General features: G+C 40.8%; 1 long non-coding RNA gene across 50 annotated transcripts in view; it reads right to left on the bottom strand.

Annotated features, from left to right (window-relative positions):
• The window catches only part of LOC119703709, a 496,218-nt gene that overhangs the window by 13,441 nt on the left and 456,957 nt on the right, over positions 1-25,820 (bottom strand). For 49 of the 50 annotated variants that reach the window (XR_005257713.1, XR_005257735.1, XR_005257725.1 and 46 more), the window contains 5 exons: positions 25,677-25,793; positions 24,387-24,539; positions 3,321-3,425; positions 2,412-2,465; positions 1,780-1,887 (listed from right to left, as the gene is read on the bottom strand). This is a non-coding gene — a long non-coding RNA (uncharacterized LOC119703709). Of the gene's footprint in view, positions 1-1,779; positions 1,888-2,411; positions 2,466-3,320; positions 3,426-24,386; positions 24,540-25,219; positions 25,794-25,820 lie in introns of all 50 variants that reach the window. The other variant, XR_005257693.1, reaches the window with a different exon arrangement.

The raw sequence follows: 25,820 nt of genomic DNA on the forward strand, positions 1-25,820 counted from the left end.
TATCTGTGTTCTCTAACTAGGGTCAGACATCCAGCTTTTTAGCACATGATGCTGCACATGGTGCTAATAATACCAAGGTTCAACCCCCATATGGGCCATTCACTTGAGAGTTTGACTTGATGATCCCTGTGGGTCCCTTCCAACTCAGAATATTCTGTGAGCTGGAAATATGACCATAATTACCCACTGAATACCAAAGATAGGTCTGGGATGGAGACGTATGGATGGATACATTCAAACCAATTCAGATTTGCACTATGCTAGTAATTTTCTTCTGTTGGTTATCGTATTGCTAGAGTCTTATTTTGCTTGAATGCACACTTCTAATGCATTAATTACTCAGAAGAACTCTGTAAGGGACTCTGGATGCCATCATATCTTTTGAGTAAATCAGTAGTGAATATGCTCTGGCACATATTTTGAGTAAATCATTAGTGAATATGCTCCAGCACATATTTTCATCTGTATTCTTCAGTAACTGTTCTTGGTAGGGAAAAAAATCCCTAGCATATCTTAAAAGAAAAAAAATCACTTTGCATTTCAAGCTAGGAAATCTCTCTACCTTCCATCTGACTTATGGATTGTGAAAAGCTACCATAGTGAAAAACAAATTGTTGGATACATATCACATTGAAGGGTTATATGATATATCACTCAGCATGGATTCTGGTTTGATTTACTTGCACACAAGCAAAAGAAACTCTAACAAAAATAGTGCTTTTCCATTCCTTGTATTCCCCACAATATTCTGCCATCCCTCGGAAGGTAAAGCATGGTCTGCATTCAATAACTGATGGCAGGATACAGCCTTGCTGTCTAGGTGGATGGTACATGGCAGCACAGATAGAACTAAATGTCTCATTTCTCAGTTCATACTGAATTCAGAGAGGATTGTGGATCTTCCTGTCCTGTAGAAGAGACCATGAAGCTAAGGAGGAAAGTGACTCTGTATGCACTAATCTCTGCTCTGGTTTGGAGACACCAAGGACTTACTGTGATTCAACTGGGAGGGCAACAAGAACTGCAGTATTAGACAAATTACTCACTGTTTGACAGCTGGGATCTTAGGAAATGTTAGAGAATATTTTAAATTAAGCAAATTCATATTTTCTTACAGTATATTTGGCTGTGTTCCTGGCCTGTATTATTTTTCTGTGTTGGATACCTCCATCTCCAGCAGATATTCAGTCCTTAAAAGGGGTTGGCTTTTATTTTATTCTGTTTATTTTTCTGCCACCTTATATTCTAAAGAGATGTAATGGATCAGCCCAGATATGTTTAAAGTTGTAAGGAGAGGGAAGGCAATAGCTTGAAAATCATTTACAGTTTAGCATTGAGCTGATATTTGTGAAGATGAAAACTTACTCCACAGAATTTTTTGCCTAGTGATTTGGATTCCATGGGGTAACAATCAGCTTCAAAAATCTCATCATGACGCTGTTTTCAAAGTCAAATAAGGAGTGTCAGTGAGAACACACGATCCCCAAGTGGCTCCCCTCCAACTTCATAACCCCAATTTATTTTTGACATTGCACCATAAGACTAAAATGATTAATATATAATAGATTATCTCACAAATCTGCAACAGAAGAACAGAGGATGTGATTTGCTCAGGATTTGGCACACTGGCAATGGCATGTCACAGTAAAGGGTTTAATGAATAACATACAACAGAAAAACAAACTGGGGAGAGGCTGGGCTATGGCAGAGGGACTCTAACATGGTACAAGGGAACCCACCAACCCAACAGCTGCATTGACCACTAACTGCTTGACTTACCACTAATATTTGAGCAAATAATTTCCATTGGCTTTCCAGAAAGACTTCTCTAAGTGTAGATGTTCCTCACAGCCTGCCTTGAGGTTGCACTTCGTAAGTGCTAAGTACCTATAAAACAGAACGAGAGGTGTTTACCCTACCTTTGTGGTTGTCCTGGGGGGTTGCAGCATTTACACTACACTACATGCAAAGTGTAGTTATTTGTGAAAAGTGTTGAATTCCTTGGGGAAACACAAACAATTGGATGGAAACACAAACCGTGGAAACATATGGAAACACAAACCATGTACTTGTGCTACTGAGTGCTCACCTTAATTTCTGAGAGTAAAGGATGTTTGTGTGCAACCTCCTACATAATTTACTTTACTGTGAAACATTTACCATGGATAAATTTCAGCCTATGGAATTTGGTTAAAAAGGCCAAGCATATTTTTTTCCTGGGACATGGCTACCCCTTGCACCAAACTTAGAAGCCAAAATCATAAAAATTCAGAGTAACACACAAGTAAGGCACCATTTTCTGGTGACATTAAAAATGTATTTGCTAGTTAAAAAAAAAAGTTATTGCCCTTTATTATAATTTTAAAAATTTATTAGGAACACTAGAAACTTCAGAAAAAATTCTCTCTCACCTGTCTGACCTTGGCCAAATGCTGAAGAGCAACCATCAGCCCGAGAGGAGGACACTGAAAAATGGAGGGCAGAGTAAAACATGGTTGTACTGTTATTGCCATTCAATGATGCCTTCCTTCTGTAAAATCTCCAATTCTCTTTTTCCAGTATTTCCATATTTACTAAGTAACCTGGGATATATATGTTGGTCTAACCTTGATTTCTGCTATTCTCAGGGAGATTTACCTGCCAGTCTAGGCTGTCTTTTCTGGCATCAGAAGTTGAGCAAAGTTCTCCATGTAGTAACAGGTTTTATTAGTCTGCAATGCCCCTTCCCTTGACCTGTTTGGACTTCTCTTTTGCTAGTGTTTCTGTCAATCCTTGGCTTTCTGTGTGGGGCCAGTGAAGGTCTCAGACTCAAGACTCTTTGGCCAGAAGAAAGACTATTAATTTATTTACGTGCACCATCAAACAGCAATGTCTTTAAATTGTTGGCCGGAGGCAAAAGGGCAAGTCAGTGCTATCTCTCATGGAACTACATGAGGATGGTGGCAGCAGAGTTGGTCTGAAAAGGCTGTGGGGCCAGGGAACTGCCCCATGAGCCAGCACTGTTGATAGACAGCTGTGACAGACAACATCAAGACACCTCTGTGCTGTAATCTCCAGCCCATCAAAAGGAGATGTTAATAGTTTCACATAGCTGGGGCTTTGTCCCAGAGGTGAAGTCTTTCTTTGGTTCTGTTGGTGTGTCTGGGTGATGGCAACTTTTCCCCTTTAGTCTAAAGGCTCAATGGATGAAGCTTGCCAGGGTAGTGCTGACACCATCCAGCTTCTGCAGCAATGCACAACATAGCAGCACACCACACAAGAAAGTAAAACGATATAGGAAAATACGGATGCTATTGCCATAAATCCTTGAATTGAAATACCTCCCTCTCCCTCTGCTGAGGCCATGCTCCTCCCTGGAGGCTTCAGAAACTGGGTCTTTCCCTCACGCTCATCCAAGGTCCAGGAAGGGGTTTCATTTCTCTCTGCTGGGAAGTGAGATATATATGGAGAATTATGCAGGATTCTTTACCTGGTTGACACCAAAGGAAGCATTAACAGCTAAAATTTAGAGAGCAAAACAGTACTTCAAGCTTTTGGGGGATTGATGCAAGTGATTCAGCTTGATGCAAATTTCTTTCCATTTATGAGCAATTTTATGAGCAAAAATATTGTCTCCATCTCTCCCTCTAGGCACTCCTGACCACAAGCTGAGATCTCACCTACAGACCACGAATGGTGGGATGTCCAATGGCAGAGATTGCCACACAGCTTGACTTTTACACATATATGAAATATACACAAAATATATAGGGTTGCACATCCCCGATAGGAAGTATCAAGGCCCTTAGCAGACACAGAGGGCTGAAACCATCTGCATTGAAACAGGAGTCAGGGCAGGTCTAGGTCAAGGGTTTGGCTCAGAAAGTAGAGAGCAGCAGGGTTTCATTCCTGGCTGTACAAAGATCTGAAATAACTCCCTGACTCATGTCTTACTTCTCATTCATGGCATTCCAACCACAGAAAACCTGTTTTACTTATGAGATGTTAGAACTCTTCTCATGCTTTGGGGTTATATAAATGCCATGAAAACCCACAGAAAGGGACATGGAAAACCAGCATGCAGATCCTCGTCCCAGTCAGCCTGAGAGCCTGTGTCCTACTCTACCACTGCTGCTTCAAGCTCAGGAGGGCAGGTGAGTGACAATGTGTCACCCTCTGCAGCTGATGGCCCTGGCCCTGAGTCCACAGAGTTCAGGGGTCTTGGCAGTACAGTGTAAAATGTAAACCAGCAATCTTTTTTGTTGTTGTTTTTGTGAAAGCCAGTAATCACAGAACTAAAGCAGTTGGATGAACCACAATTTACTACCATGAACTCCTCTAGTCTGTGTTTTTTCTAAAGGTAACAACTATAGCTGCTGAGATGGCTGCACTTTGGATAAAACAAATGCTGTAACAGGATGTAGCTGTAACAAACCTGTCAAAGCTCATAAACAAATAGTCATCCATTTAATCACTAATTATTAATTCAATTCTGATCTGCAGTTACTCAAAATGAACCGTTCAAAAAAAGTGATACTTGTTAGTCTAAAGCAATTTAAAAACATGTGTCCAAAAGTAATGCATTGGTTTACTGTGGAACAATCCATCTGTTATTACAAGAAAATTAGGACAGGAAAAATAAACCTTATCCCATGAAATCAGCCATATGAGAGAAGATTCCTTTTGAAACTGCCCCCACCTGAAATCCTAAGCTGAGTGCTGAAGGAGGCAGAAAAGCATTAATGAGCAGGACCACAGGCTGCACCATATTCCTGCCCCTCTAAAGCAGCAGAATTACAAAATGGATGGGCATGAAAGAAATTACAGATTTTCTACAGATATCTGCTGCTTGGTGCCTAAAAATTTAGTTTATGGAGCCTCCTAATCTGTGTATAGAAATGAGTCAACAGCAGAAGCACTTCTGACCTCCTTGAAGATTTTTAGCATCATCTCAACCCTTCTTAAAACATTTCCAAGCTAATAATACTGTATTCATGGATTTTAGTTGGCTTTTTTTTTTTAAATCAGAACTGTATATATTTCAAATTTGTCAAATGACTGGACAATGTAGTGTTAAAAATTCAACTGCACTAATTACTAGCTGAGCAGCATAAAAACCTCTGAATAAATGTCAGTCTAGGAGATAAGCTCTTATCTTAATCTAATGACTCCACAGACTTAATTTGTCAGGCCAGCCTAGTTGATGAAAAACAGGTTTCTATTCTCCAGTGTTAGCAGCCACATCTTTCCAAATCTTTGAAGTTGGATAGTAATACCATCAGTGTCATCCTGCAAAAATCTTGTGACCAAGCCAATTCCATTGCTATTGTCCTGTTACACTAATTAAAGTTGTTTTACCCCCATCAGTGTGCAACAGGTGAAAATGAAGGCAATTTATTTTTAGATTTTTTATATTCTGGGATAATCATTCTTGCTTCCTAGTGCCCACAACGATGTGTTAATATTTGCAGCTCTCTCTCATTATCAGAAAGCCAGGCTTTTTAGCAGGGCTCCACAGACAGCACAGTGCTATCCCAGGACAATTCCTGCAGTGCAGACAAAGCACACAAGTATGTGTGTGTGGTTTATTTGTGTAGAGAAGAGTAATTTTGAGCTCAGCAATGAATTTGATCTTAAGAGATGATTTTAGGTTTTTGAAATGTTTCCCTAAAGGAGAATTTGACAAATTTAGAACTAAATGCACCAAATGTTCATAGTGTTTGGACAAAGTGAGTTAACAAATAGAAAAAAAGAAATTAGCTGCAGCCAGCATTTCTAGTCCCCCAGTCTTCAACTAACTCTTCTGATGGGAACTTGGTAGGCCTTTTCTACAAAGTACCCCATTTCAAAGGATATGATTTAAGCATGGTACTCTTTATCCCAACCCCAAAACTTGGAGGGATATGCTTGGGTTTGAGGAGTTGAGAGAAGAGCTTTAGTCCGATGATACTCAGGAAGATGACAAAGTAACAAAAAACTGATGAAAATAATAGTGCTAAGGTGAAATCTACTGAGGCAAATCCAAGAGGCCAGTCCTGCTCTGGACTCTGTTGGCATTGACACTATGAACTTTATCAATATTAGATATATTGAGATATTTACCTGCTCTGTTGTATCTGGTTTTATAGCAGTGCAACTCCACTGGCTTCAGCAGCATTTCACACCATACAACCAGGAAAAGGGAGCAGAGAGTTAGCCACCTTTTTCTGTTGTTACAAAATCCCTGATGCCCAGAGCTGATTGCTCTGAAGCCCACATTACTTCCCAGACTGGCAGGAGTGCAGGGTCAAAGCAGCTCTGTGTGGGTGCAGCATAGGTCATTCTGGCATTTGTTTTGGAATGCTTTAGAAGCATTTCATTGTTTGGCTGGGAACACCCTCTTGGATAACACAGATTTAATCAATTAGATGACAAATGTCCATCCTCTTGGGTGAGAACACTGCCTACTCAAACATAGTCTAAGTAGGACTGCAAGGGGACCACACAGGTTATGTGCTGGCATATCTTCAAAAGTATTCAGGAGCTGGTCCACATACATTTTCTTTTCAAAGGCTCATGTGTGAGCATGGACAGCCAGTTCAGCATCTGATTTGTCCTAGCTGTGAGGTGAGTAGGGTGCCAATACTGTAGCAGCCAAAGCCTTAAAGCCTGTGCACACAGGCCATTCTGTCTAGATGGGCTTCTTCACCTGCAGCAGTGCAGATCCTCAGCAGGGACAGCACAGAGGCTGAGAAGGGTGGGAAGCTTCATAAGCTGCAAAAACCTTTATATCAGAAACTGTAATTCCCCCAGCTAATTGGGTTCTGCATCTGATGTATACAATGGCCTCTTCTAACATCCTGGCTAACACATCATTGCTTATGGCATCTTCCTCTTTGTTGAGAGCCATGAACATCTTTCTTCCTGTTGTAGCCACAGCCATGCAAAGGAGCAGAGTTTGCAGACTAGTGCCAGGTAAAGTGTTCATGGTCCCTAATGTGACCCAGAACGACAGGGCTGCTGGATAAATTAGAGGCAGATTTCCACAGATATATGAGCTCCCCTGAATACAGATCAGTACCTATTTCAGATTTTTAAAGCTTTCTAGGTTCCATGTTGTCACTGACAGTTGAAAGCACAAGGGTTTTTGAAAATCCCTGAGCCTGAAACATATTTAAGCACTGCTGCCTACTGTTTACTTGGATCAAGACAACTGAACTATTTGAAAGCACTAATAATAACAACAATAATAAACATTTGATGCATGGTCTGCAAGCTTGAGGCCTCATGTGACCAAAGCTGAATTTATATCCATTGATTTAATCATGGAAGTGATGGTTCACTCTGGAAATGCCAAATTCATTTACGTTACGGCTTATGGCCTGGAATAGCATTTTTTTAGTAAGAAGTAATGGCTCCTCATTTCTCCTATTCTGAGTCACAGTTTGAATCTACATGCCATTCCCAACACAGCTGAAACAGAAAATGAACACACTGAAGTGAAATTTTCAAAGTGATACTTGAACACCTTCTCTCTGATGAAATTCCACCAATTGATCCAGTCAAATGACTGGAACCTCCTCAGGTCCATCCTGCAAAGTCTCCTTGACCAGCTTATTACCACAATTCTTCAGGTGCACTGTGCTGTCTTTCAGTAGAGGACAAGTGCCAGCTAATCAAGTTGGAAAAAAAATGAAAACTCCCATAGATTAAATCCTAGCACTGGTGAAAGATATGGCAAAATTCCCATGGAAACCAGTGACTGCTTGTCTCTTAAGACATTATCTCAAGTCTGAATTGCCATTGGAATACTGACTTCCTGATTTATGCAATGAGTTTACTTGGAATTAACAAATTTATTGACCTTTCCTCAGCAGCTGGAGCAGTGAAGGGGCTGGCTCACATAGGAGCCATTCCCTAGGGGTGGTATAGTGGGATCTGGCTGGCTTGGGTCAGGCTGCCCATGCTTCAGGAGACTTTGTGGTTTCATGGCTCCCTTTGCTCCCTCTATACTCTTCAACACTTGCTCCTGTCATCCTGCCACAAAAAAGGTTTACCTGCTCTGGCCTGCACCCTATAAGAACAACTTTGGGTGCTAAGGAAAAATGAATCATTCTGAAAGAACAAAACTGGGTCCTTTATGGAAAAATACTGTGACTCCCAATCGGAGGGCTGTGGATCCAAATCAATTTCCTAGAAACAGGAATAACTCTAATCTAATTGTAAAAAGGGGTCTGTCATGGTGAGATACAAATGTAGGGGTAGCTGCAAGGTTTAAGATTGGTCTTGATGAAGTATTAGTGCTGACAAGCCAATAATGAGCTAAGGCCCATGGTGAGGCTGCAACAGGCTGGGGCCACTTGGCTTGACTAAATGAAGCCCAAATGCTGGCACCACTGCTGGAGGCAGGACAAGCAGAGTCAGAAGGAGCAGCATTTCTTTCTTGACTTGCAACAAGAATGTCACAATTCACACACCTCGTGTGTGAGTGCAGGGCAGTGTGTGCCTTGTTAATACCTTTGATGCAGCATTTCTAAAAGGAAATGTTGGTAAATTTTGCTACAAGTGTTTGAGCACAACAATGCTTAATTCAATGTGTCAGATAAGAGAAAATCATGTTGGCTTATATTTATGACATCATTTCTATCTTAGCACTAGAGATGTTTGGAGAGCAAAGCAACCCTTCAGTTTGTGGTTTGTTTTGCTTTTTTTAAATCCATCTAAGCCTTGCCGGGCAAATCCATGACACTTACATACCCTTGCCATATCTGCTGCAGAATAGGTGGGAAGACACATCTGAAATACACTGAGGGGGTATTTTTATTAAGTCACAAGTTATGTGACTTAAGGGAAGGGTAAAGAATTGAAGAAAAGCAAGAAGTGAAGACACACTCTTGATAGGTACCTGATGCACATGCTATTGCCTAGGTCAAGGAGAGCCACACTCAAGAGAGCACTACTGATGCCTTGTATTTCTTGTGGCCCTTGGGCACAGCCAGGATTCTTGAGCTGAGATTAGAAAAAGGATGAGCCTGGACCCTCAAGTGACTAACAGACCCATTGAAAACAAAAAAAACTTCTAATGAATAAAGAAAAGGCCAGAATTCAAGCTGTTTGTACCAAGGTAAAAGACCCTAGATTATCTTGGGAAATTGGGTGCTTAAATAGCTTCATTTAGGATCCTGCCGATGACCTGGGTCAGTATGGGTGGAGGGGGGTTGTTTCATACCTAGAGGCTGGTTAGCAAATCTCCACTAACACTAAAAGAAAGAGAACTGGCTTGGTAATTCTACTACCTGATCATGACTGTTCTTGAGATGGGGCCAAAGCAGGTGGACAGCTGGGTTAATCTCAGTTGTTCCAAGACATGCTACACTGCTATTTAGAACGGCTGCTGAAATGTTTGGGTGAGGCTCTTGCTTTTACAGCAGTGCAGTGCTATACAGAGAGTGAATAGCTTTGTGGAGATTGGCTTCCTGCAAGTGGGACGCTCTCTCCTCTTTCACAGAGGTCACTGGTGTGGCCACACTTTGACTGATGTGTACAGTTCTGGGCACCACAATGTAAAAGGATATAAAACTATTAGAGGTCATGCGAAGGAGAGCTATGAAGATGGTGAAGTGTCTGGAGGGAAAGTCATATAAAGAGCAGCTGAGGTCAGCCTGGACAAGAGGGCAGACCTCACTGCAGTCACAACTTCCTTGTGAGGGGAAAAGGAGTGGCAGGCATTGATCTCTGCTCAGTGACCAGTGACAGGACCGAGGGAATGGTCTCAAGTCGTTTCATGAGAGGAGGCCTCTTCACCCAGAGGGTGACTGGGTGTTTGGGCACTGGAACAGCTCCCCAGGGCAGTGGTCACAGCACCAGCCTGAGAGACCTCAATAAGCTTTGGGACAATGCTCTCAGGCACATGGTGTGACTCTTGCGAATGTTATGTGCAGAGTCAGGAGCTGGACTTGATGATCCTTTCAATCCAGCAGATTCTGTGATTCTGTGATTTTGGCATTGGTAAGTGCACACTGATGATTTTCCATTTCTGTTTCAAAGGGAACCTCCAACCACTCCCAAGTGCCAGTAACTATTTCCCCTGTTATGGGCTCAGTTTCCCTACACTCTTTGGGAGAAGAGACAGATAATAAAGGGAGCAGTAGAGCTACACTGATTCTTGGGACTGACAGTAATGGTACTCAGTTAACAGACTGAGTGAGGGGACTCAGATTTGCATGCAGAATCCCATGTGAATTGCACTATTCTTCCAACCAAAGTGATTGTGAGAAATTCTGATTTTCAATTTTTTTTTTTTTTTTTTTTTTGCACATGAGAAAGAGGATGCCTTTGTGCAATGGCTGTTTAAAAATACTTCAAAAGAACTTGAATCAGTCCATGGCTGCACTATATACAAATTAAAATAATTGATTTTTTGGCAGCCTGTTAAGAGATCTATAAATTAAAGGGATTTCTGATACATTTTGGGAGACTTTATTTCATGTCAGCTTTCAGAGTGCCCTCCCTCCCAGAGCTGAAAGTCAGCCACAAAACCAGACAGAGCCTCTCATTTACTCTGCCCTCCTGATTCAGGAGTCAGTGGATCTCCTTCAGGAGTGACCATGGCTGGCCATGGTGGGTCCTGGATCCCTGCCAGCTCTGCACCCTTCCCTTTCATTTCTGCTTTGAGAACTTTACATCAAGAAATAGAAACTGCCCCAAACCCACCCCTCTGGTGAGTCAGTTTCTCTCCTTTTCTCCATTAGTAGAAACTGATTCCCTCACCCTGTTCGTGTTGCACCTGGGCTGTCCCTGTTCTGTGCTCTGATGGCAATGGGTTCAGTTCTATCTGTGATGACCTAAAAATAGCACTCAATTAACATTGCATTTCAAGAATTGGAAAATTTCCCAGAAGTCCATTCTTTTTTTCTTTTTCTGTTTCATTACATTTTACAGTAATAATACACAAGCCTGTAGAAAACATGACGGGTAATGAAAAAATGTAATTAATATAAGCAGTGTAAAGCATTTTTTTTTCCCTCTGTTGTCCTTGCAGAAAATTACTGCTTTAAACTGAGCAGGATGTGAAAATGCATAAAGCAAACAGTAATATGCTGTGGTTTGTAAATATCTTATGCAAAATAGTTAAATCAACTGCTGTTTATTTTTCTTACTTTGTGTCACAAGCTCTTACTTTCTTTTTGTTCATTACTTTTTTCATTTGTTCTCTTTTGGGGGTTTGCTCTCTTTCATCTTAAGAAAGTCACTAACTTAACTATATTTTTTTCTGCTACAGCTAATTCTTCTCACCATCTCCTCCTGTTTGCTGGCTCTGAAACACAACATACTCTGCAAAAGTGTAGTGAGCCAGATCCTCACTATACTGAGGATCTGCTCTTGTTGTTTTGAGCTTAAAAAAACAAAAGAAAAGAAAGCACTCTTATGCTACAAACAAACAACTAATTATCCCAAATCCTGCAACAGCTTTATGACTAACTAGCATTCCTGACTATTACTGTAGGATTCCACACTGTTTTAACAAGGCTGCCTGGTCACAGATCGGGAACAGGCTGTGAGCAATACGCACACAACATTAACTAGCATGGCACACTATATGCCATCTCTCCTTGGAATATTTCTCTCTGGCTATCTGTAGAACTTGTAATACCCAGCAATATCTGAAGGTCACAGCAGAGTTTCTGAGCTGAAATACAAAACAGCATTCTAAACACATCTTCTGTGGCCAGACAAGAAACTGCTTATGGTTTATTTTCCCTCCCCCCTCTGCACAGCTGACATCCAACATTAGTTATTGTTTATTTTTGTCTTGTTCCTGGTTCTAAAGGTTTCCCTTATGGCCCTGATTTATGTGAACTTTCAGATATCACTCGGGGCTTTTCTGCCTCGTCCCCTCTGATGTAGCTGGTTCCCCTGTGAAGGTAGGTTTCCCCAGCTGAAGATCTGTTCCTCTCTCCTGTGGCATTCTGTGCAGCCATTTGGAGTCCCAGATGTAGGAAATGAAATAATCCACGCTCATACAGTCATGAAAGTGCCCATCTGGCACACAGGAACATCACGCATTGGAAGCACACAAGCGTGAGCTCACTTTTGTTATGGCATTTCATAAACAGAGATGCAGTGAGCCAGCAAGTCAGGTCCTTTGGATAATAACAATCCTCTCCATCACACGTTGTGTTTAAAAAATAGGGAAAGAAAAAAATCAAGACAAACTGGAAAAATTTGCTCTGAGGAGAAATTTCTACTTGCAAATGTATTTTTTCCCATTGTCCTGCTGTACTTACACCTCTCTGGCTCTCTCTACTCTCTATGTAGATTTAAGACAATGGTGACAGTTGAAACATAGCCAGTTAACTCTTAGTTAGCTCTGAAATCACCTCTTCCTCACTGTTCAGTTAAAGGAAGAAAACATTAGATCATACTTACAAAAGTGAGTCCTATAAAAACAAATTGCATGTTACTGCTTTCTTATCACTACATAAAATTCACAGAAACAGTCTAATAAATGACCTCACCACTCAATTTTGAAGTATACAAATTAAAGACAGCAACAGATAAGCCAAGAGAGATTAATGTACAGTGTGTGTGCCTGTATGTGTGTTTGCATGCCTCTTTGAGGATATACCCATATGCTGTTGACATTCAACCTCTGGAATTATAATTAGGGGAAAAGGCAGATGTGTAAATTCATCTTGCTGGGCAGCATATATATGTTGCACTGGTCCCTGATTAATTCAGTACTTCAACACTTGAACACATTTACTCTAAGACAAAAGGTTTCTGTTGGAATATGTTGGCTAATAAAGGAATAGAATATGATGAAACAACGAACAGCCCAAAATGATGGACTAAGTTCAATACCAGTAAGAAAACTCCAAGATTATTTATACCATTTTAGCTTTGCAAAGTAATTGAAAAAAAGACATCTTAGGCATTTTGTTGGGTGTCATGGCATGCTCTAAAGAAATGTGGGGATGTAATAAACTTCTCAAAACCCCCACCATTAGTTCTTCTGACAGTGCTGGGTCTTCAGAGGGATTGCTGCTCAAAGGGGTGAGATTTTTAAGGTCAGAAAAGAGCAGAAAGAGGTGTCAGGTCTCCTAAAGCGTTGCTGGAAAACTATGTCCATTCCAAAGTGGGGGTGTGGGCTTGCCAGGGGCAGAGACCTGCCACTCCATGGTTTATGAATATTATAAATTATGGATAAGAGTAAAAGAAAATAGTATGTGAATTTTACATGACCCAGTTTTGTATTGTATTTGGCAAACAATATCTTGTCCAGTATATTTTAAATACTAAGTGCTAAGTTAGGAAAACAATGAGATGTTTGTAAATATGATAGACCATTACAATATACTGCTTCTCATTTGAAAAGTCATTTGTGCAAGAAATGATTATTGACCCATAATATGTAAATGATTGAAATACAGAAATTAATATTTGGGTCAACTCATGTATTTTTCAACCATGAAATGAAAAGCTCAGTATTCACATTCCAATTCATACATGAAAGCATTACAGCACTATTGCTTGGCTACTGTATTAATTTATTATTGTCTTCATTAAAGACATACAGAATTATATCTCTACTTTCAAATGAGGAGGAGGTGTTGTATGCCACAGTTTCAACCAGGATGTCCCCTATTCTGCACTCTCTACTGGTGACAATATGCCAAATTCAGAGCGGATATGGAAGCAAATAAACAGCAACACCACTACGAAGGAGGTTTTAGCCCTAATATATCTTAAAGGTTGCACAGGGAGGACTGGCTCCTGCATTGCAGCTCCTCTGCTCTGCCTGGGGTTGATACACATCTCCTTCACTTGAATTTTACCAGTGTGATGCTCCTTATTTACTGCAATTAATTCAGAAATACAGGATCAGTGCATTTAGTGCTGTAAGATAGAACCCTCATTCTAGGGGTTCTCTTTCTGCTCCCTCCTCCTTTTTCCTGAGTCATGGCGAGTCTGTGGGAGTGTGGGGTTTCTAACTGCACTGTGGGAGTACTCACTCTTCCTGAAGGAGCTGCAACAGGCCCCTCAGCCCAAGGTGACTTTCATTCCAGTGAATTCATTCAGTGCTCATGAAACATGCCAGGTTGTGACCCCAGAGACTCAGGTGCTCTGTCTCCCCAGAGGGAGTGTGCCAGGCCTAGAGCAGCAGGCCAGCCTCTGTCCCTGGACTGGCAAGAAGGCAGCCCATGAGCCTGTGATGAGGTACTTCCCCAGCCACTCAAAGCAAAGGTGACTCAATAAGGTTGTCAATAAGGGCCAACCCATGCAAGCTAGACCTGCAATATATTTGGCTCTTGGACTATTATCCATTACATTTCAAATGCATTGGCTACCAAGCTTAGCTGGATTGAGTCTGACTTAAGATCAACCATCCAAATAATTCATTAGTATCCTATAAACTGTGTGCTCCATCTTTGTGGCTTTTATGCAAAAGTAAACAATGCCTCATTCTTTGTGCCATCAGGTATTGTATCATTTGATGGGTCTATCTCCTTAAAGAGATGCATAATTTAAATACAAATAAATGTATGAGTGAAATCCATGTAGAATGATATTCATGACAGACAAAATGAATGAAGAAGAGATGGGCGAAACAATTTAGATAATACCCAAAAGCAAAGCGTCACAGCTAAATCAGGATTAACCCATGAAGCATGATGTGTTTCATGAAATGACTTTGGTATAGTCTAAAATGACAATGACTCAAATGAATTAAGAAGGGCAGCACTGCATCAAGTTTGCTCCGATGTTCAAACATGTTACACATACTGGATCATGTCTACAGGAAAGAGCCTGATTTTTTTTTTAGTTAAATTTATATATTATTGTATTTGCACATATTTTACAGACAAAACATTTTTAATAATTATTTTGCATAAAACTATTTTATATTCTAGATAGAAATGATCTTAAGCAGCTTTAAAAGGAAATAGACCCAGCTCTACATGGCTTGTAAGATAAGGTAAAGAAAACAGCAGTTAAAAAGGCATGTTTGGGTGGTGAAGAACAGGTGTGGTACCCCAGCACAACAAAAAATGGTGGTGAAAGTGAAGCAGTGGTAACGGTGGTGGTCAGTGATGTAACCACTGCCCTCATGGTGTGATTTAGAAACTGCCCCCACTGGCCAGCTGTAGGGGAGGGGCAACATCCTCCTAGTCCTGCCCAATTAATCACCCTCTGGTTTTCTTAGTCTCTGGTGCAAAAGGCAGACCCAGATGACTAATTCTGGCAATAGAGGCCCTGCTTGTCAACTAGACCTCCCTTTGACAGAAGTGTGATTTGGTTTTAATTTTCTTTCAGCCCATTCATTTATTTGAGGCTAATGGCTGACATGAATCACAGCGTTAGAAGGGAGAAGCATGATTTGTACTAGCAGCCTAAAAGGGATGGCATGTCCACCAGGGATGGCAGGAGCAGAGGATGCAATTTCTTGATGCTTTGGACACGGGACAAGGGGACTGGCAGAGCAACTCCTCCAAACCCAGTGTCCTGCCCTGCTCACAGGGAGGGCAGCAGCAGCAGCTGAGAGGCAGCCAAGGTGTAAGCAGAATGTGGTGCTATTTTGCAATGGATTCGGTGGGAGCCTCAAACTGACAAGGTGACGATTACTGTGGCCCCAACCAAGTGCAGCCTTTGTTTAACTTTACTAGTACGAGTAAGCTGATTGACGTCACTGGGCTTGTGTGCTTAAAAGTTCTGGCTGTGTTAAAGTACTTGGGTCAGGGAATAATGGGTGTTTAGCACCTTGCTGGGCACAGCTTGGGACAAACCTAGCCCTGACCCTCTGCAAAGCCAGTGGGCTCAGTCCGTGGTTGCACTGCCCCAAACTCCTCACAGCCCCATGACGCTGGGCGTTGCCTAAATCACCAAATATGCTCTACCCATGACGCTGGGCGTTGCCTAAATCACCAAATATGTTCCACCCATGACGCTGGGCATTGTCTAAATCACCAAATATGTAGCACCGAGGCAAACAAAACTATCAACGAAATTAGCAGGAGTCAGTCCAGCTGACTCCGTAAGAAGCTCCAGAGTTTCAAAATCAATCTTGAATTTACCTCTAACCTTGAAAACAAAACTAATTGCAGAATGTAAGACTCCCTGAACATGATAGGAAACTTGATAGGAATACCTAGGAAAAAACACATACACTTTGGATAAACCCCCCATTTTAATTGTATCAATTCTGCCAATTAATGATAATGGAAGAGCAGCCCAATTAGCTAAATAGCTAATAGTTTTATCAAGCAGAGGCTGGCAATTTAAAGCAAACAAATTCATTCTAATTTTATCCCCTTGCACACCAAGATGTTTAAAGGATAATGGGGGATCCAATAAAGGATATTGCTCAAATAGAGCTACATTTAAATCACCTAATGGCTTTAAGAGTTTTACCCCAATTAACAAAGAAGAAACATGAACATCATTCAGTGACTTCCAGCATAATCTTCATTAAAGAAAATCTTCATTAAAAAAATAACATATCCTCCAACTAAGGGCAAAATGGAAAACATCACTGACTTTTCCCTTAAAAACAGTGACTTCTCCCAAAACAAAGGCTCCTCTGTAATAGCAAAAGTATCAGAGAAAAAAGACTCCCATGTCTAAGCCTCAGTATATAAATCATCTTCAAACTGTGGTCATTAGTTTTAACATAACAGTGGATTTGAATAAAGGAGATTGACCTATCTAACATATTTAAGACCAAATCCTACTGTTACCTAAATCTGAAATAAGTTAAGGCTATTGAAGAGAATCAAAAGCCTTTTCAAAACCAATAGCCAGAACAAATTCCCCATGATCATAATTTTGAGGATAAAAAATCCATTAAAGTGATGTCTTTGATTGCTATTAATGAAGCAATCTGGAATAAATCCAGAGTGATCCATATGGATAATCGAATCTCTCATTTTCTCACATTTTACAGATTTGGGCTCTGATTTATGTGACAATGATGGGCAAAAGGCTCCTTTCCTTTTGACTCTGGGCTGCCCAGCCTGGACAGCTGATGGCACGGTCTCTAAAGGGAGCTGGAAGAACAATGAACTCAATGCTCAAAGAAAGAAGAGGTCAAAAAAATCGACTTCCAGCCTCAACCATATATCCCCAAATATCTCTCCTTCACTGCAGGTCTTGTGAAGGTTACTGTGGGCTGCAGAAACCACCAAAGTACTGCTAATTAACTGGCACAAAGCTCCCTCCTTCCTCAAGATCCCCCTCATGACTCAGAGGTGCTTGGCACTCTCACTGCTCTGCTAGGCTCAAGCAGAGACAGGGATGTCACCCACGGGGCAGAGGTGGCCTCCAGAAAAGCCCCAGGTAAAGCCTTTGGCTAAAGATTAGCTGCTTTTGGGGGAAGGTAGAAAGACTTTCCCTTCATTGTTAAGCTCTTGTTTGCCCAGTCAAGCAGTAAGAGATTTAGGCTTCTCTCCCCCTTTTTTTTTTTTTTTTTTTTTTTTTTTAATAATGTCATGAACTCAGAGACAATGAACCCCCCTCACTCCTGTAGCTGTAGCCAGCTAGCTTCTACCTAGAAGCAGGGTGGGTGTAGAAAGAGCCCTGCTCTTCCCTCTGCCACCCACAATGCCAATCCCAATGTTTTACTGCTCTCCTTCTCTGCCCTTCGCTCTTCAGCCAGATGATTCCAGTACCTCACCCCTCAGCAGCAGTTTAATGGCTTCTGGAGATATCCTGACAGGCAGCAGTCTCTCCCTCCCCTGCACGCCCTGCTGCCAGTCAGATCACCTCCATGGGCCAGCCTGCCTTCTTCCCTCCCCCTGCCCCTCTCTTCTCCCACAAGGCTTTCATCTTACCTGGTGCCTTGGTTTCTCTTGCTAAGCTGACCATCCCTATTCTGGTTCCCTTGGATCCGCTGAAAAATTTGCCACTCAATTTACTCATCCCAAATTTTGAAAATTTCATCAGAAGACCAGTAGTGCTGGAAAGGAATAGCAAATTTTCATTGGCGACTTGGCTTTTTTGCTGCCTGTAATCTCTCTCTAGGGTAGGCGCCCACCTCCTTCATCTTTCCCTAAAGTCAGAATTGCCTGTAGTCTAGAAACTGTCACATCCTACAAAATGCTCCTGATCTCATGCCACAGGGCCAGGACTGGGCCCCCCATCTCTGAGCAACACTGCCTCAGTCAGAATTCAATAACGTACTGGTATTATATTAACTGGTAGGAAGTGATTTTTATTTGAAACCAAATTTTAGATTTCAAGCAAGAACAAAAAAGTTAGACAGCAGGTCAATACACTTTGTACAGATATCACACTATATTTTGAACTTTCACCTTCATTATCATCCTAAACTATCTTTGAGTCAAATTTAATTTCACAGGTGTAACAGCTCCTTTTCCTTCTAATCTACTGACTGCACACTGAAGGCGAAAGCTCATGGGTTCAGGTTTTTTAATATACTTTTATCCAAAGCAGACTTTAGAAGTCTGATCTATATGTAAGGAATAGTTACCAACAGAACCGTCTGCCTCTCAAATAGATGAAATTATATATATAAAACTTTCACTCTGACTTCACAACCAACAGACAATCTCCTGTTGCTCCCACTCTTGTAACTCTTTTCTGCATTTAGTTGCCACAAAATGATATGCAACTCCAAGCTGGTTTCTTTTACAAGTGCTGCATCTATCATGTCACTCAACATGGATCCATGTGTCAGAGGTGTCTCTTTGTAAAAGGATGCCCTTGGGTGACCAGGGTCAGTAAAACCTGCTGGTTTCCCTTATCACAGTGCAATTAGGACAGAAGCTGTCTCCTTTTCAGACTCAGTAAAAATGAGATAAACATAAAAACCTAAGATCAAGAATACAAGGGTGAAAAAAACCCCAACTATTCCAATATTTTATGACTCATAATTACCAGTAGTGGATGTTCAGAAGCAGAAGTGTAAGAACAGGCCAGATACTAAAGTTTGGCCAGTGTTATGTACCTGTGGCCTAGGCAATCTTGTTCAGACTTGGGCAGCATGTGGTGAGATTACCAAAATCTTCAAGCTAGACTGGAAGCCAGTTGTTGACAATTTTTGAAGCTATATAGAGATTACTGTTTTAATGTTAGAGTACAATTATTTTTCCCTACTTTTTAGTGACCTGAAATGATACCTGCAGCCCATCTAAATGATCTTCATGGTTCTTTATTGCCCAGGACACTTTTCCTCAAACCCTTTAATCAGCTTGAATCTGAGAGGTGAAAGCAGACACTTTGCCATGAGCTTTTTCTGGCCAAAGCCAGAACCTTTGCTGACACAGTAGCTCTGGACACACCTGTGAAATGTTAACACAATTGTTAGAAAAATTAGGAGAATTAAAGAAGTTGAACCAGCAATGGCAGCATCAATATTCTCTATTAGTGATGGGAGGGAGCAACCAATTCCCTACCAACATATGCCCTTGCAGATGGGTGTTTCTAAGAGCAGAAGTGCTAAGCCCGGGCATTTGCAGGATGGTGTGGAGATTGTGAAGCAGGTTTCAGGAAGCTTACCAGTCCCAGCTGGGTGATAATCTACAATGGCCACAGTGCAGGTAGACATCTCATCTAATTTAAGGAGTTCGCTTAGACAAGTATTTGGGAGATTCATTAATGAGGTTTGACCTGGAAAGCACAGCATCTTTCATCTGTATGGAGGCAGTGAGTAAGATGGAAGGAGCATTTGGGGTGGAGTGATTCCGCCTGCTGAGCCCACCTGTGATGGTCCCAACAGAGAAGAACCTTTTCCCCATGAAGTAAAGCTATTAAAAGTTAAGAGGATTTATTTGCAGCCAGACAGGGTAAAAGAAGGGATAGGTGAAATTTTCTTCCCAGGGTTGTTAGGAGTCTCTACTGGCAAAACTAATGGGCAATGTAGCAAATCGTAGTCATAGTATTTTTTTTAAGAAACCAATGCCACTAGTCAGCTCTGGGACACAGATTGAAAAATACAAAAGCAGTTATAAATTCCATTAGCTTTTTTGAAAGGAATTTTACCACCAGAGAACAAATTCTGCTGCTAGTTACAGTGATCCAATTCCAGTACAGCTGACAGAACAAGTACAGAATTACTAGTAAAAAAGCAAACAGAACTACTACTACTTCAGATACAGGAAGAATCTGCTCCAAGCCCCCGGAATGCATGTTAGGCTGTGATGAACGGATATAACTACAGAAATAACTATCTCATTGTGTTGAGTAAGAGCAAGGAAGAGAGAAAAACCTAATTTATGATGTTCTACCCCTTAAAAAGAAACCTGAACACACAGCTTATTTTTATAATTAAATGTGTTACCTGAAGAACAGTTGCACACACGCATTTGCATAGGATTTGGTATACATCTGTGCTCTTCAATAGATTATTCCAAACTTTGAGTATTTCCTATCATTAATGTCAATATGCTTGGCTTATTTGTTACAAAAGAGAAGAGTTTCTAATTAGCCTTTTTGATGTGGAAAACTTCAGTATTTCTCACATAAAAAAAACGTCTCACATGTTTTTCAGATCATGTTTCTTATTTTATACCACTAAGTGATAGTAAGACTTAAAACTAATTCTGAAGATGGTTTAAATTGCATATATGTGATAACTAGGCCTTGACCTGGCACTCACCATGGGGTGAGGTCCTCCTGCTATGAGCAATGTCAGAAGTTCACATAATACTAACTGGCCTTATGACAAGTCAAACATTCCAAATTCCTATTAAATTCAACCAACACTTTGCATATTTCCCTTTATAATAATCACATACACAATTTACCTTTAAACCCAAGTAAACCCTACTTGCCTTCAGTGAACCTCAGGAGAGTCTTTGGGAAGAACAAAACTTTCACAGCACTGCCATTCAGAGGCTTATCACAACACGCCAGGGACACAAGTAAATCTCAAGCAGTAGAAAAGAGTACAACTGCAGTGAGCTGCCTCGATGTAGCAATAAAGAGGGTGGAGGTGAGCATTTTTTTACACCAGCCAACCCTGCAGATAGACCAGACAAATTAAGAAGTTTTTGCCAAGCCAAAGGAAAGGTTCTATCAGCAGCAAATAACAAGGGGGTGGAAAGTTAAGTGTGCAGATTCCTATCACTTACCTCTCTTTTTCTTGGGAGGAACTTAGCACTAAATTTACATTTAAGTCAAACCACGACACAAGATTGACTGGATGCCTATTGGAAGCAACTGGAATATTTTCTTTTTACTTTGAGTCTTGAATTAAACTAAATGAGAACAGAGCAAGGCCCAGTCTGTGGAGGAATACAGAAAAAAAATTGTGCTCCTCTATTAAATTGGACATCCAAAGCACTTAATTGAATGCTGAAACCAGATGTGAAATTCCATGACAAGCTCAGGTTTTCTTTCCTATGCAGCTTTCATTTAACACAAAGAGGCTTATTTTGCATATCATGGGGCCCTAGATCCTGAGCATTAAATATAATAGCTTCCCTAGAAGCTTTATAGCCTTGGCAGGACAGTATTGATTGGCCTTGTTGGTTGATTTGTTAATTCAAACAAGAATAGCACATTTCTAAAACTTTGGCCAAATTAACATCTTTTTGACTGTTCCAATGAGCTAATATCACAGTAGAAACCTGGAAGCAGTAGTAAAGTCTTTGATGATTTATTTAGTAGGAGTCATCTTGTAGCTAATTGTCTGCAATTTTTAACCTCATTTATGTGCACTGCTGATTCTTCTTCCAGCATCTGCAGTTTTCTCCTCAAGCTTTCTTACATCTCTGTATGTATCATTTCCAGATGGCAACTCAACTTCATCACAGTATTTTTATGAACTTGCCAAAACCACATCCAAGATCTTCAGACTCAAAAGTAAAAGATAAAATCATCTTCAGAGGGCACCTCACCCTTCTGCACCCAGGCACATGAAAAAAGCAGAGCTTTAGGCTCTGACATTTTACATTAATAGCATAGGGTTCTTTGGTTGTTTTTGTTTTTTTTTTTTTTTGGTGCTGGAATTTTCACCTTTCCATTCTTCACCTAGATTTCTCACCTTGAAACCCTATCAAAAGAGAGTAAATACTGGTGTGCCATGTTTTCTGTTTGTACTGCATAAGTTACCATCTCTGTAGTGCTGGCACCAGTGACATGCATACCTGTCAGTCACTGCAGATGTACCACAGGAAAAATGAGGGATGACCAGGCAGGGAGGTTTTGGCTGGGAGTGCAGCAGACTTTCACACCACATTCACAGTAAATCTTAGCAGAGATCAGAACTAACTCAAATGCTCAAGACATTTGGTGGCTGTAACCTAGATCTTCCTGGGTAAGTTCAAAGAAGAATCTGACTCATTGTGTGGATCTGTTTCCATCATGGTTTAAGGATTGTCCTGATGTCTGGTAAGTCATAAAAATATAACAGTTCTAGTCACATTTCTGGTTAATCTCATGTGATTCTTCATGAGACAGAAAGTCCTTCCTGGTGATTCTCTGCCTTCAATTATTCCGGTGTATGACTCAGCAATTGTCATGTGTCTGTTTTGGGGTGGTTTTAGGCCACGAGTGAATGAAGGGCTCTTTCTGCCTGGTTTCTGTCTCCTATTTGTATGTTTATGAAGAAGACTGAGTCCCTTGGGAGATGGAAGATACTCTATTTGGGCAATATTGTTACCATCACCTACTATGATCCATGCCAGTGGGAAGATATTTTTAAAAATAATAAGTTCCATCTTGCTAATGCAGCTATTGTTTAAATGTAAAATATAATTAGAGTATCCACCCAGGGTGTATGTTGCTGTGTAATTTTATAATACTACATCTAGATGACTGTTGGCATTCTACCTATGTACATAACCACACCCAGGAATGCTGGTATTGCACAATTACACACATCCTGTTGACTAATTACATAATAATTAGTATTTTTAGCATTCAAAGATGCACTCAGTCAGTTGTGCAAGGTTTTATGTCACTGCAAATTAAAGACAAAGTATAACAAGTATATCTAGTAAAGAATCCTGTCCAGATAGCTTACTGAGCCTGGACAGAGTTTCCAGCAAATAGCAGGTAATACTTCATACTTAATTTTAAAATGTATGACATTTTCTACATGTTTGGCAGGAACCCCTTCCCTGCCCTTACTTTGAGTTATACCCTTTTTATAAAACTGTTGAACTAATTTTGTATTCAAAACAGTTAAAATTTCTGTAGTCTGCCTCCTTCTGAGTTATGGTCACTTATCATGACCAGAGATAATTTTTGGCTGAAAAGGCACTGAGATGTGCCTAGGGAAGGAAGATTGTTCTTTACAATGGCCACTCTGAAAGGAGTCTGGAAAATGGACTTTTAGTTAGCAATTAGCTACAAAATACCCCAAATACTGTTGTTTTAAGAAAGTGCTACTGATCAGTCCTTGCCACTTGGATCTGGAACAGATTTTCCATAAGCCTGAGTGGAGTGTCTTGATCTGGTCTCTTGGTTCTCATGATGTTGATGAGAGACTGGATGAGAAGTCTGCCTCACCATTTGGATTTAGGGGATTTAAGATCAGAGACTTTTTGTTGCAATCTTGTCTTACATGTGCTTAAAAAAATATTTGTGTAATGTAACTTCTAAACTTGTTGTTAATCTTAATTCAGTCAAAATTTACAAAAGGTGGCACAGAGGCCAAGCCCTGGGTCTTGCCTAGGGCACAGTTGATTAGCTGCAATGCACCAATTGCATTGAATATGATGTTTCAGAGTGTTTCTGGCCTGCCATTGCTAGTTTCCCTGGAACCCTCAGTTGCACACATAGACCTTTCTGGTGAGAAAGATGGAAAATATGGACTATGTTCCTACCTCCAACTGTGTTTGTGAGGCAAAAGAGCGAAAGATATTTTGCATGTAGCTTCATTTCTTTTCTCGTCATGAATTTGATTTTTAACTTGTCAGTTACTGAGGCAGCAAATGATTTTCAAGACCGTGAAAACAAACCACTTCCCAGGAGTTTCTGTTTGGACTGTTTCTCTTTTCATAGGGCAAAAGGTTATAGTGCAAGAGCAGCTTCTTTCCGCTATGCTGAAGAGTAACTTTTTGCTGCCCTAGCAAGTTAAAAATTGCTATTTTAGTCTGAACATTTGCCCTTGCCAGGCAGTTACTTTCTAGTGAACTTCTATAAAAGCAAACTGGGGCTGTTTGGAAGGAGAGTCATGTGAGACTGCTGAAATAAATGACACTGTTCAGTTTAGAGACATGTGCAAGTTGCCCTTTAAGCCTTAGCAACCCCTCTACCTCAAATATCAGCAATAAAGTCAGGACAGCACTGCACTTCTTTGCTGCTGGCAGACACTTAAAAAGAGGCCAGATTTCTGAATTTGTAATTGGGACTCCTGTTACTTCTAAAGGCTCTTTTTTGTTCGCTGCTTTCTTGCCTGGGGTGCTTCACCCATGACTGGTAGACAAGAAATATCAGAGAGACAGGGTAACCATCCTCACCTGTTTACCTTGGTCACCACTGGCAAGCAAACAGCAACCTGATTTCCCACTGAGAACCAGCCTTTCCTCTGAGAGCAGTTGCTTGAAAAACTGTTCTTCAAACATAAGGCCACAGCTGACGTGATTGGTCAAATGGCTCTTTTCCCTTCTTTCCTAAAGAAAAACAAAGCCACAATGAATCTACACACCTTGCTATGTCCCTCCAACAGAAACGCTGTGTCTCATCTGCATATATGATGAGCAGTATTTCATTATTGAAAATAAGCCATGACAAAAAATTGAACCTGGCCAGCAACATAAGACTGACTTGCTTCCTGATGTGATTTTAAATGGCTGAGATATTAAACACTGAAAAACGGGGTTTATAATGGAAGTACTGACAGACTATTAACTATAGCAGGGCTGCTCTAATAAATGAAATAGCCTGTCGTAATCTCTAATTTATAAATATGCAAATACAAGGCAGAGGATTTGCTCCAAAGGATGTCTCTATAATTTTAGCTGACCTTTACTGATACTAAATGAGCCTGTTGCTTCTGGTTTTGTGCATTGAATAGAAAGTACAGGGAATCCTGTCTCTTTATGTCCAAGGCCCACTTCAGCTCCCATAAGTGCCAAAGGCAAAACCCTTGCTACCTACAACAGGAAAAATCTGGCCCCAGAACATCTAGAATGTGAGACACCTGGCATTAAACTAAACTCCTGACTGTACTTGATTTTAATTCTGTTCTCATCTGTGTTAATTATTATTATATTAATTCTTCTGTTTGGGAGAAATTAAGCACACATTTGCCCCATGTGTCAAAGAGCTTGACCTGCCAAAAAGCACTTACTTGCTTAGTGATAAACAGACCATCAACACAATGATATAAATGTTGAATTTTAGCCAGTTTCCTGTCCTGCACCAAATGGAAGTAAATCCACTGACTTAATATTTAATAACCTAAATGTAATTTCTTTTTTCTGCCTCGCATTGCACAGTAAAGAATTGGATGGCTAGCAGTTTTGCAAATTCCCAACCCCTAATTATTTTAAGCTATTCATCCTGGTATCTGTCCATTGATGCTCAGCCAAATTGCCAGCAGGGGAGAGATCTGTCCAATCCAGGAGCTAAATGAGTCACTGAGAGTCAATCTGTTTTTTTCCCTTGCTGCTGGGATTTCCTTGGGTCCTGGCCTCTCTCTGCTCCAATCACACAGACACAGCTCCAGGCGTGGGTCCTCTTTGGCTTCAGCTGCCTCCTGTCTCCCATGTCTGCTCTGCTCATCACAGCTGTTGATGGGCTCTCACCGGCTGGCCACAGAAGACCAATACTTCCACCACACTGCTCTTACAGCTCTTGCTCTGAAGGAAAATGAAGACATCTTGGCCTTGTTGAATTTGCTGATGAAGTAATACATCAGGTATCTAGACGGAAAGCAAACCACATGAATA

Source organism: Motacilla alba, chromosome 8 (genome assembly GCF_015832195.1).
Source record: "Motacilla alba alba isolate MOTALB_02 chromosome 8, Motacilla_alba_V1.0_pri, whole genome shotgun sequence".
NCBI classification, from domain to species: domain Eukaryota; kingdom Metazoa; phylum Chordata; class Aves; order Passeriformes; family Motacillidae; genus Motacilla; species Motacilla alba.